Raw genomic sequence first — 13,684 nt, 5'->3', positions numbered from 1 at the left:
ATCTTGATCATTAAACCAATCAAGGAAGCCCATACTTCTTGCCAGTTGGTTCACAAATCCTAGAAGACTGGGATATGCCAAAAGCGCACAAGCTAATAAACTCTATAAATTGGTTTATGAAGGGGCTCTCACTGGCCAAATCTGGCAGAATTTGAGTATCAGAAAGACTAAGATGGTACCAGAATATAAAAAAAATAAAGTAAAGGGGTAGAGGAGGGTGCAGAGAAAGCTCTTTACAGAAGAATACCAACTAAAAATTTAAAAGGAAAGTATCATTTTGCAACCACCAAATGTATTAATAGTAATTGATTCAGGCATTTTCACCACTGGGTGCAAAGTTGCTGGGAAGTGAAACATTCACATGTCCTCAAAATAATGCCTCACTTAATTAAAAGGGGGAAAGGTACTTTTACATGGATAAATCTGACAAATGCCACCTTAACCATGTGGTCACAATTAGCGTTACCAATAACAGGACGATCTAATATTATCCCTCATGTCATCGGAAGTGCACATTATTTGCAGTGTTTTCGCCAAAATGTTTACGCTGAATCTAATCATGAGGAAATAACTCTGGATTGTGGGGCCTTCTATGAGACAGCTGGCCTGAATCTTCAAAAATATCAATGTATTGAAAGCAAACACAGGCAGGAGACCATTCTAGAGTAAAGAAAACTAAAGAGACATGACAAGCAAATGCAATTCATAATCTATGATTGGATTCTCGGTTAAACAAACAAAAACTCTAAAAGCTGTTTTGGGGATAATTGAATATGGACTTCTTATTACTCATGGTTACTGTATCAGTGCTAACTTTCTTAGGTAACATAATGACATTGTGGTTATGTAGAAAAATTCCCTTTTATGTATAACTGATTATATTCCCTATGCTGTACTTTATGTCCCTGTGACTATTTTGTAACTACCAATTGTATTTCTTAATCCCTTCACCTTTTTTACCCAGTCCCTCAACACACCCCTTCCATCTAGCAACCATCAATTCGTTCTCTGTATCTATGAGTCTGTTTCTGTTTGTTTATTGTGTTCTTTAGATTCCATATATAGGTGAGATCATATGGTATTTGTCTTTCTGTCTGACTTATTTCACTTAGCACAATACCCTCTAGGTCCATCCAAGTTGTCACAAAAATACTACAAACAATTATATGCCAACAAATCCCAAAAGTCCCTTGTTTTCACTTGTACATGCAGAAACCCTGAAGATTGAAATGTCATGATTATTTATCATTTATTTTTAAATTAAATTATATATAGATAAATAAAGCAAAAATGGCAAAATATTAGCAATCAGCAAATCTAGGTGAAAGTTTTATGGGTGGACATTGTATTACTTCACCTTTCTGTAGGTGTGATTTCTTTTTTCAAAATAAAGTGTAAAAAATGGAGATCATAAATACACACCCATAGGATAAAATATAAAACAAAATATATTAAAATGTGAATGCAGTTTAACACATTTAAAGGTGTTTAACTGGTTTTGTAAATGGGACAAAACATTAAAGTACCTTAAAACTACATACAGAGGGTGCCAAAAATATGTATACACATTTTAAGAAAGGAAAAAACTGTATTAAAATTGTAATACTCAATATATACCGATAACAAAAGATGAATACAAGTCACGTGTATACATTTTTTTGGCATCCCTGATATAAAATAGAATCATAAGATCTTTAAATCTTTTTTGTAATAGAGAACTGGTTTTCTGAACTTGTTACCTCAATATATTGGCCTTTCAGAAAATTAGAGAGTGAAAACTAGTTAGAATCAACTTGTAATGGCTTGCAGAGTCAGAGTTATCCCAAGAGTCAGTTTGTCAACGTGTTCTGAAAGAAACCTGGGAGACAGCCAAATGCAAGCAAGGTCATCCTCAGACAGAAACATTCCTAAGGAAGGGTGCAAAACATATTGGAAACGAGCTACACAAAGTCATGGTGAAGTGCAAGGAGGATGGTATTCTGTGGGAGTACATTATAATTAAACAATCTTCATGAATTTTTAAAATCTGCTTTCTCTCAAAAGCGATTTAAAGACACTGCTTGCAATCGAAAATAGGGAAAATAGACAGTCAATGCATTTAAGGCTGATGCAAAGTTTTCAATGTAAACAGCCATTGTGTCTGATGGATATGGGTTTTCCATCACTGGAAAGACATACTGTGTCCCAGAGAAGACTTCGTTCTTTGGGCTTTTCTCTCACCCTTGGGAAAAATCTCTGAAACCATGCAATGTTCATACTGTGATCCTGATTCAAAATTCAACAACCTTTTGATTAGCAATTCAGTTTCCCATGACTTAATGCTAGGAAACCGGATACCCTGGAGAATGGAGATATAGAATCCATTCCCAAGAAAGGGATATCCCACATTGTAAATAAATACACTGACATTCTGGTTTACTAGTCCCTTGTAAGCTTAGTTAGAGGGATCACTCGCCCTGAATCTTATCAATTCTGGGTAAACTTTTATCACTTTCTTGGATCCTGGCTGGTATACGGTTACTTGAGTGGCCTGCAGTCACGTTCTTTGAGGACATTTTAATTTATACACTGTGTAAACATAAATCATCGTTTAGATCTAAACAATACCATTTCAAGAACACTGTTCTTTCTTTGGGAAAAAAAAAACTTATTTGGAAGAATTAAAAAAATTAATTCTATAAAATTTTTAAGTGTTACTTATCAACTTTAGAGGGCTGGTTACAAGCCTTTATATAAAGAGAGAAATACGTACCAAAGACTCTTATTCCAACTGACGTTATAAAAGATTTAATTAATTTTTAAAAACTGACTTTTAAAACAAAAATTATGTTTAAATTATGCTAAAATAAATGAAGAATTTCTTTAATTCATTTTAAAAACTATTCAATTAAAAGCCATCCAATTTGTTTATGATGTAGAAAACCGTTTATTTTATTTTTCACTTTTTCAACCAATTATGATGGAACTATGTGGATACAAGTTAAGCAAATATAATCTAAATTACACAATATTCTTGTCACATTTATCTTGGAGCATATCTATACATCAGAACACTGGTTTTATAGTCTGACTGTACTTGAAATATTCAAAAATATTTATTTTGCTATGAACCTCAAGTCCAAGTTTATTTTTCTTGCATGTAATATTTGTACTTATTCCATCAACATTTACAACTTTAAAGATTTTTCATTATACGTCTCCAACTTCTCACTATTAAAAAAGGCATGAAAACAGTTTTAATTTACAAAAGCGTAAGCTAAGTCCAGATATTAAGATTCTATCTACATAGGTCTACTGCTTTTCAGATTTAACTGTGCTTGTGTAAGATTAGCAAACTCACTGTTTGACATACTGTGTATGTTATTGTTGTGACTGAAATTTGGATGACCTCCAGAACCATTTCAGTTCTATCAGTTCTACCAGAAAGCTTTGGATGACGATGCTAGAAGGATTAGAGATGATAAAAAAAATGAGACTAAATTGTCGTTTCCTGACTTCTAACCTCTGAGGAGTCTTGGACTTCAATTGGTGACTCAGGCAATCAGCCATATGGAAGAGATGACACTGTGCTTTATTAAGACTCACACAGACAGTATCAGTTCTCAGTAATCCTTCTCCCAGCACCTTTTCTGCTTCCACCCGTAGCGCTCTGGCTATAAGGTCTCCCAAGCACTAAATGTCCAGTGGCAAAGAGGGAAACCACACTGTGGGATCGCCGTAGCTTCTGATCCTCATGTGGGCTGCGCCACAACTCACCTGTCTAGCACATTCTGCCTATGAAGGTTGAGCAGCGACCTTAAGAGTTGGGTTGTGCAGTGACTGAATGGCTCAAACGTAGAGCTGCTCTAATCGTGCAAAGATCTGCAGTGATTATTTCCATCTCCACCTAATGGCCACTATGTTCCCTACTGTGAGGACTTGAAGAAGTGGGATGGAGCAAGTCAATAACAGCCAGGAGGAAAGAATCATTTCTCCACAGCAAAGCAGAAGGCTCGGAACAGCAACAGTAGTAAGACCATTTATTGAGGACTAAATTATGTTCCGTTGTACTAACCACTTTAGACACGGTTTCTAACCTTGATAACATTCTTCAGATATATGGCATTTTATAAATGAGCACACTGAGCTGAGAGGCTAAGCTGTTTTCCCAAGGTCTCAAGCTAGAAAGTTATTAAGACATGATTCAAACCCTAGTTGCCTACCCCATAACTACATTTTTCAACCACTGTACCAGCTAGATAATGTAAATACTTTCAACTCAATGCCCCCAAGCATTTAAAATAAAATTTACCCATTGTTTCCTGACTATAGAAACCACACACATTCACTAGTAAAAATGTTATTAATAGAGAAAAAATTTTAAATAAACCATAATTCTACTACCTACAGGTAACTATTATGCAAATCATTTCCAATATTTTCCTGAGATTGTATGGATATGAGTATGCACACATATAGGCATGTATGTTTGCGCAGAGTCATATATTATACACTGTAGTTTTGGGGGTGCTTCTCCCTCAGTCACTCTTGTAATCCTGCCCCTGCCTTCCCCTCCCCCCACCAGGATTTCTATGGGGATATAATATACATCCTCAACTTTTCATAGTCTACTTTAGTTAATGTTGTTTCTGCTTCATGCAAAATATAGAAACCGTGTTATATACTCATATAGGTTAATTTACCACTGCTTAGGTTCATATATAGGTTAATTTACCATTTGTAATATTTACACCCCCCTCACTTCCTGTCCTTTACACTATGTTATCATAGATCTACATACATCCACAAACAACTTTCAGGGTTTAGAATCAATTACTATTAAGCCTCCTTTCATTCATTCAAAAAAAAACCAAACAAAACAAAACAAAAACACTTTTATTGTAGAAAGGAAATAACAAAAACTCTTTATATGTGTTCTGTATCTGTGAATAACATGTCTTGTCTTGTGGTTTAAAATTCTTGAAAGAGGAAAGAAAGCCTTTATATCTTAAGGACTAGTGCCTAAAATAATAGCTCTAATTCTTCCCCTGTATAAAAGGTGCAGAGGACTATTTGGGGCAAAGGTACTGTGTGCTGAGTGGGTGGTTTGTGTATACTTGTAACACCTTTGCCCCTTGCAGAACTGAACTTACATATTTTTACACCAGGAGAGAGTCAGCCTCCACCAGTATTTTTTGACTATGTGATCACTAACCATTAAAATCTCTCAGATATTTCAGGAAATGGTATATTTTCCATTCCTGACTGTTGTAGTTTATAGCCATATCATTGGGGAAAAGTTTTTAGGGTGTGTTTTTGTTTAGTTGTGTTTGTTTTTCAGATGACAAATAGTTTATTTACTTTTCAATACGATCTTTCAGAATATATTTTTTCCTCCTGCCCTAAAATTACCTCTTGGAGAGGTATACTGTTAATTTTATGCTATGTGCATGTTCACACACCTGGTTATACCACCTTTGTCTAGTTCCAAAAGTTAATTTTTAGTGATCAGAGAATGTGTTTACCTAACTTGCCAAGAGTAGGCACATAGGCCTGTTTTATTCTTTGTCTGGAATGTTTTTTATCTCCTCCTTACTCTTCTGAATCTTAACCATCCTCAAGGACTGAGCTCAAATCTCTGCTCCTTCAGAAATTCTCCCATCGCTATCCCACCTGGAAATGGTCTTTTTCTCCATTCATTCATTTAGCAAAGATGCACCGAGTGTCCACTCTTTGTAAGACACTGATTAGATAATAGAAGGTATGTAACAGTTATCTGTATCAAATAATTTTGCACTTGTAAATATATGTTTCTTTACCTTACTCCCTCAGCTAACTTCTGAGTTGCATGAGGCTACCTCCTTCACCTTATTATTTCTTGCATTCCTTGTAAAATTGAACAGAGTGACTTTTATTTAGTAAGGGTTAAAGAAAAAGTTAAATCTAATGATTATATCTGTAGACCTTTTTTAGATACCTTATGTATGCAAGACACCAATAGTTCCAATAGTTAGTTGTACCATTTAATCATTCCACACAAAATATCCTAATCCAGGTGCGGAACTAAACTTTGAAGCTGTTCACAACTCAGTCACATCTTGAGACCTACATAGTCACTCCTACCTGGCATTTCCCTCCCATTATTTTCTCAGGCTCTGTAGGAATGCTGTGTGGGGTGGTGGTGGTGGTGGTGGTGTGTGTAAACATAGAAAAATAGAGCATTAAATAATCCTGGACTCTGGTCTGTCAGATTCCCATGTGGTGTACCTGAGTGTAGGACCCAAAAGAAAGAGCACCGTCCTGGAAATTAGAATATAAAGCTTCTAATCCTTCACTAATGTCCACTTCTTCCTTTGCTAATTTAGCATATGAGAGGTATTGGGCTGAGGATATCTTTTCTAGCTCTAAAGTTGTACATGCTAATGTGGACTGATTTCTTTGAATACAAATCAGGAAATGGAACATCAGAATTTAATGTACAAACATAGTCTAATAGCCCTTGCAAATTTTAGCCTGCTGTGTCCTCATTTTCAAATATTTACGATGAACCGTCTTTGTAAATCCTGTTTTCCCAGTCTAGAATGCCCTTTCTCACCTCATCTGTATTTACCTAAGTCTTACCATGCTTCAGTGTCAGGTTCCACCACTTCCAGAGGAAAATAACTACCCTGTCTCCCCCAACCATTCCTGTCCCCTGAGTCTCACCTCCCTCTGAACTCACGTAGCACTTACCACCTCCTTCAGCAACCCTGTTTTTCCCCAATTACTTCGGTGTGTAATTATTATCTCTCCTATTGGACACAGATGACATTTTATACTGCTCTTTATGCTTTTGTGTCAAACAATTGAACAGATGAAAGCTTCATTTTTAAATCGAAATATTTCAATTAGTGAACTGCTAAAAATCTTTCAGAGGCATATGTAAAATAAAGGACATTTCTGTATAAATTAGATGTGGGACAAACTGTTTTTAATTGACTATTTGCTTTAGACAACTTTAAGTCGTGACTTTACCGGGAACATTTACATTAAACAGGCTGCTTTAGAGTGTAAACTGTTCCAACCATTTAGCAAAGCAACTTGAAAATATGTATCAAGAATCTTAAATTTCTTGTACCTTTTAGGATACCTATTTTTGAGAATATATCCTAAAGAAATAATCCTAAATCAGAAAAAAACAAAACCCTTTATATGTAAATATGTTCATAATAGGATAATTTGTAATATTAATGTTCAAAAATAAGTGAATGGGCAAATACTTTGTGTGCATATGAGAGAATATGATATACCTATTAAAATATAGTTGGTAAAATTTGTATCAACACAGAAATGCTATAATATAATGTAAGTGAAAAAATTCAGGATACATAATTTTACATATATTATGGTCAAAACAATATACAAAAAGTGTAAGTAGGAAAAAGAAATGGAGGAGAATATACCAAAATGCTAAGAGAAGCTATCTCTTAATGGTAAAATCACATTTTGAATTTTTTTCTTTCTACCTTTTTATGTTTTCCAAATTGTCAAAATGGAGCCTCATTCTAAATTTGGAGTGGGAAACAATGTAATTTCAAACACAGTGACATCAAAGATTTAAGTGTCAAGCAGGAGTTTTTTAGACTTCAAATATCATTGTGATTTAATGTCTGAAGAAGGTGTGATTGTCTAACTAGAAGTTCAATTTTTTCTCTCTCTTTGTTGTCAAGTCTGAAGAGTGATCCAACCACTTGGTCACTATTTTGAGTCCTTTCTTCAAACTTTCCAGTTCATGTTGTTCCATGGAGTCCTTGGCTGTTTGGATGTTGATAGAGTTAAGAATAAGCCGTGAATGAGGAGAGCTCCAGGCTCCTTTCCTCCTCTTTATGGCCAGAGTACCAGCTAGTAGTTCAGGAAGTTCCCCATCAGCCCTCTCTCTGGCAAAGGCAGAAATAGTGGGTACAGTTCATGCATGTTAGGCTGCTTAGGGGGTCAGAGATTCTTGGTGGTGTTTCACATCAAGGAATGCACAGGCAGAGTGAGTTAAGCCATGGATACATCAGTACTGAGGCAGCTGCTGAGGTATCCATAAAGTAATGCATTTTGCTTAATGCTAGACTGAATTTGCACGGCATCAGCTTTAAATCTGTTTCAACTTCCTGTCTAGAAATATCTGCTTTAGAATAACTGGTGTATTTTGATCAGGTTATAAGGGCACAAAGGAACAATTATAACAAACAGGATCAGATAATACCACTAAAAAGGGAAAGAGAATATCCTGAGAAACAGAACTGAAACTTAAGTGATAGAAAGAAAATGAAACGAAACTGAAACATAGCCAGCAAAGCTTTTAAAAAAAAATAAAGTAGTGATTTTAACAGAGTCCTAGTAGGTAACTATATATGATCCAGTATTACCACAAGTAAAAGAAATAAATGTCTTAAATTTTCCTAAGTTACAGTTGTACTCATAGTGGGAAAAAAATAAATAACCAGCTGTGTGACCTCATGGAAGTCACTGAACCTCTTTCAGTCTCACTTTATCCTGCTGTGAAAATAGGGGCAATCGTACAAATCAACCTATATTAAATATAGACTCTCTGTGCTTGAAGGGAAAGATCATCAAGCCCGACCTCCTCCACTGGTACAGGGCTTCAGCTTTGCCATGCTTCCTCCCTGTCACCTCACATTCAGGGCCACATCGCTCCTGTCTGTGGCAGCCAGAATTTCTGCAGGGGCCATTGAGGGCTCGGGCAAACTGAGTCCCAAGCAATGTAAGGGAAGCAGTGAGAGGGGAACGGCTGTGAAGGCATTAAATGGATCTAGCTTCTGAAGGTGGCTCTGAGGGGAGAGCTTAGTGGTCCGAGCCAGCTCGGACAGGATGTAAGCATTATCATTGTCAGAGATGGGGCCTGTAGGGCTATTAGTGTCAACAGAGCCTGGTACCAGTGACAGGGATGGGTACCAGTGACAGGTGTACGACCAGTGCAGACAGGACGCTGTGCTCAGAAAAAAAGAGTCTTGTGCTTGTTTTAATGCTCTGCTATAATTAACAATAAATATAAATAATATAAATATCAATGATGTATTGTAAGTACATAAATAATAGAAGCATACATAATAATATAATTACTAGTAAATTAATAATTTAGTTAAAATTTAAACAGTAAATTATTGATGTAGACCATTTGATTGAATTTATTTGAACTAAATTTACTCCCAGAAAATTTGACCAATTTATCTAAAGAGAAAGAAAAGCAAAGTGTTATGTTACCAAACTGAAAATAGGAGGACGATTTGAAATTCTTAATCATCTTTTCACAGAGGACCTCACAATTTTACTTTTCACCGGGCTCCACAAATTATATAGCCAGTCCTGGCACGACCATCGACGACTCGTTTAGCAGTGGGCTGTGGGAGGATGAGGAGGGCGACACAGGGAGATGAGGAAATACCCTGGCATGTGGACTTTTCTCCAAGACCCGTAAATGGTAGGGCAGGGCAGCACTGTGCTTCCCCCCGTCCCAAAGGTTGGCTTAGCACCTGAAGCACGAACCTGAGAGTTTGTGAGGACTGAGACTCATTCCTGGAGAGGTGGCTCCACAGTGGTACCTGGGAGAGGGGTAAGGGCCTGGTTGTTGTCAGTTTTCCTTTAATTTTGTTGAGTTAAAATTCACATAACATAAAAGTAACCATTTTAAAGTATATAATTCAATGGCATTTAGTACACTCACAATATTATGCAACCATCACCTCTCTCTAGTTCCAAAACCTTTCTAGTGGCTCAAAAGGAAACCCTCTAATTAAGCAGTCACCCCCCAATCCCTGCTCCCTTCAACTCCTGGCAACCACTAATTTGCTTTCTGTACCTATGGATTTACTATTCTGGATTCACTGTGTCATATAAATAGAAGCCTATAGTATGTGACCTTTGTGTCTGGCTTCTTTCTCTTAGAATAATGCTTTTGAGGGTCACCCACATTGTGGAATGTAGCATTTAGCTTGTAGTTTTGTGGCTGAATTAGGCTCCATTTTATGGATATGCCACATTTTGTTTATCTATTCCTCCACTGAGGGACATGTGGGTTGTTTCTATCTTTTGACTATTGTGAGTAATGCTGCAATGAACATCCATGTACACGTATTTGTTTGAGTAACCATTTTCAGTTCTCTTGCATATATATAATAACTAGGATGCTGAGTAATATAGTAACTTTATGTTTAACTTTTTGAGGGACCACCAAACTGTTTTGCACAGTGGCTACACCATTTTACATTCCCACCAGCAATGTACAAGGCTTCCAGTGTCTCCACATCTTCACCAACACTTGCTGATTTTCTTTTTTTTCCTTTCTAATTGTAGCCATCCTCGTGTGTGTGAAGTGTATCTCATTGAGGTTTTGATTTGCATTTCCTCAGTGATTAGTGATGTTGGCTGTCTTTTCATGGGCTTGTGGTCATCTATGTATCTTCTTTGGGGAAATGTCCATTCAAGTCCTTTGCTCATTTTTCAAGTTGGTGATTTGTCTTTTTGTTGTTGAGTTCTTTATATGTTCTGGATACAAGTCCCTTAGCCGATACATGTTTTGTAAATATTTCTCTCCCCATTGTGTAGATTGTCTTTTCATTTTCTTGATAATCCTTTGATGCACACAGTTATTAATTCTATGAAATCTAATTTATTTATTTTTTCTTTTTTTTGCTTACACTTTTACATCATTTTAAAGAATCTATTGCCAACACTGCAGTCAGCAAGATTTGTCCCTATATTTTATTCTAAAAGTTTTATAGCTTCTAAATTTATTTATTGGTTGTTTGTCCATTTTGAGTTAATTTTTGTATATGCTATAAACGAAAGGCCCTACTTCATTCTTTTGTTTATGGATAGCCAGTTGTCCCAACACCATTTGTTGAAAAGCTATTCTTTCCCCATTTTATTGTCTTGGTACCCTTGTCAATTAGCTATAGATGTATGGGTTTCTCTCTGGCTCACCGTTCTATTCCACTGATCTGTCCAGTCATTTTTAATTTGGTGTGGAAAAGGACGTGTCCGAATGGGCTGCAGCACACCTTACAGAGTCATGGTAATGTCGATACATTCTGGCCGAAGGTCAGATACATGGTATTTGGTACACAACATTAGGCATAAATACCACAAACATATACGAGGTTGGACAATTAAGTTCGCGAACTTTCCACCACGTGCTTACATTGTATGCTGAGGCAACAATTTAAGGACCTTTTCAAGAACCTGAAATAAATATATAAAGAGACAACCCGAGCAGCCTTCTTGGCAAGACCTATCCTAGGAGCAATGGTTCTTATCTTGGATGAATTTGTTCCACAAACACAAGTAAACATCCTAAGGGAGGGCAGATCCCTCATGAACACTGCAAACAATTCAGAACACAATGTTCCACGTGGTAAAACTAGGAAGAATTCTGGTGCATTGGCTTGAAGCTATTTTAAATAATTCCCCTGTTTTCAGTTTGGTAACATAACAACTGGCTTTTCTTTCTCTTTAGACAAATTGGTCAACTTTCTAGGAGTAAATTTAGTTCAAATAAGTTCAACCAAATGATCTATATCAACAATTTATTATTTACTATTTAAATTTTAACTAAATTATTAGTTTGCTATTAATTATGTTATTATGTATGCTTATATTATTTATGTAATTATGGTATATCATTTGTACTTATATTATTTGTATTTATTGTTAATTATAATTATTAGTAATCCTTAATTAATTGAAATGCTTGAAAATAATTCTTTAACTCCACAGTTTATTGAGTGTTTACTTTGTGTACCATGTTAGATGAGGACATTTGTTCATTCATTCAACAAACATTGTCTGAGCACACACATACACCCTTGGGGACAAGAGTGGACAGGGACATTCCCTGCCTTCCTGAAGCTGCTGGTTCCTCAGTCAATCCTGTAAAGGACAATGTAGCAGAGGTTGCGAAATGTTTCCAGACTCCATCTGCCCTGATTCTATCAACTCTGTCCTATCCCCAGGGCTCTGAGCTCCCTGACGAGTCAAGCCCGCAAGCACACATCCGTCTTCACCTCTCTGCTCAGCCAAGAGTTTTCATATGGAATGACACTAGTAGGCTACGGGACACCCCAAAAGAACAAGAACAGAGAAGAAAACATCAAAGCAAAGAAACACACACGATTACTGAACATAGACCATTTTCCCAAGGGAATGAGAGTTGTGCATTTCCGTCTTACTGAGAGAATCTTTCCCCAAACCCCAGTTGTCCATACACCACCCCAACACTGCTCGCATACGCCTTCGTTCGGCTGCCAGAGTCTTAGAAGTCTCCCCAACGGAGGGGTAGGACCTTTTCTGGAACCTAATTGGCTGTTCTAGTTAGTTTTCAGAACCTTCAGACTCTCTCTCTCTCTCTCTCTCTCTCTCTCTCTCTCTCTCTCTCTCTCTCTCTCTCTCTCTCTCTGATTGATTTAGGAATAACACCCACCCCTAAGCTTTGCAGGGGTGTGGGGCAAAAGTACAAAGGGAGGCCCGCATGCCATAGGTCTATAAATTGAGTTATAAAGCAAGCTCACAAGCTATTAAGTGATGTTTGCACCCTCCTTCCTTGACAAATATATCTTCCTAATGCATTGGAAAGTGGGTTCCAGTCCGGAATTCCCGAATCCTGCCCATAGCCTGCCCATCACTCTTCTTGTCTTACACCATGAAGGACCTTTCACAGATGTGTGGATGCTCCAGCCAACATGGCCACATACTGTATTTGGATGTGCAATGATCTCAGTAAAAATTCAAATTTAAAAAATGAGGAAGGGGGAGGAATAAAGAGAGAGAGAGTCTGTGTGTGCTGTGTGTGCCGTGTGTGTGTGTGTGTGTGTGTGTGTGTGTGTGTGTGTGTGACTGTGTGTGTATTATGGCCCATAGACCCACACTAGAGCTGGCCCTGTGCTGGAATGCCTGCTTTAGAGGATGCCCCCGCCACCCGTAGGTACTTTCAGCCCGGCCCGTCCTCACAGGACAAGGAGAACACAGGCTAAGGGGTCTTGTCTAGACCTCGCTCGGGCTGCCCCTTCCACACCAGGGCCTTGGAATGCCCTGCGGAAACAGCCTCCAGCCTGCTCCTGGGCCCGTGCAGGCCTTCCGTTGGCCATGCCCCCAAGTGGGTCTCACTGCCCTGCTGGTGTGGGCACCTGTAGGCCAGGGGTAGCCAAGGGGGGCTGGCTGTGGACAGAACTTCAGGGGAATGTCGGTAACGCCACAAGGCTATGACCGGGTTGGGGAGGGGAGTGGACACATTGTTTTTCTCCCTTTCAGCCAGAAAATTCTGGAAAGGAGAGTGAGAAGAAGGCAGAGCCAGCCCCTACAACACTCCCTGAACTCTAGTGAGTGGGCCCTGGTTCACAAAACATGCGAAAGGAGAAGATCAACTATTTCTGCTCCCGTCAACCATCGATGATTGTGACATCAACATACTGTCAGGCACAGATCCAAAGATCAAAACATATAAATCCGAAATAATACCAGGCATGTTTCATTATTTCATGCTGCAAATCACGAGCTTATTGTACTTCTCTGGAAAGAAGGGCCATGGATTTTGGCATCCAACACCCAACAGTTCAAAGTACTGTAACCTTTTCTAGGTCCTTCTGCCCTGCCAGGACATCTGACCAGAGGCCCACAGCGGAGAGAAGCTGTTTTTTGTGCCAAGTTCTATCAGACACAAAGA

At 37.9% G+C, this 13,684-nt stretch overlaps 1 long non-coding RNA gene across 1 annotated transcript in view; it reads right to left on the bottom strand.

Annotated features, from left to right (window-relative positions):
- Window positions 1–13,684, bottom strand: part of LOC148758440 (uncharacterized) — a 40,935-nt gene that overhangs the window by 1,383 nt on the left and 25,868 nt on the right. The window contains exon 2 of the long non-coding RNA XR_016021187.1: window positions 9,514–9,569. This is a non-coding gene — a long non-coding RNA (uncharacterized LOC148758440). The remainder of the gene's footprint in view (window positions 1–9,513; window positions 9,570–13,684) is intronic.

This window comes from Rhinolophus sinicus, chromosome 4 (genome assembly GCF_057876585.1).
Source record: "Rhinolophus sinicus isolate RSI-liver-muscle chromosome 4, RSI-T2T, whole genome shotgun sequence".
In the NCBI taxonomy this organism is placed as follows: domain Eukaryota; kingdom Metazoa; phylum Chordata; class Mammalia; order Chiroptera; family Rhinolophidae; genus Rhinolophus; species Rhinolophus sinicus.
Note: the sequence above shows the minus strand (reverse complement) of the source record. Positions and strands in the feature narration are given on the sequence as shown.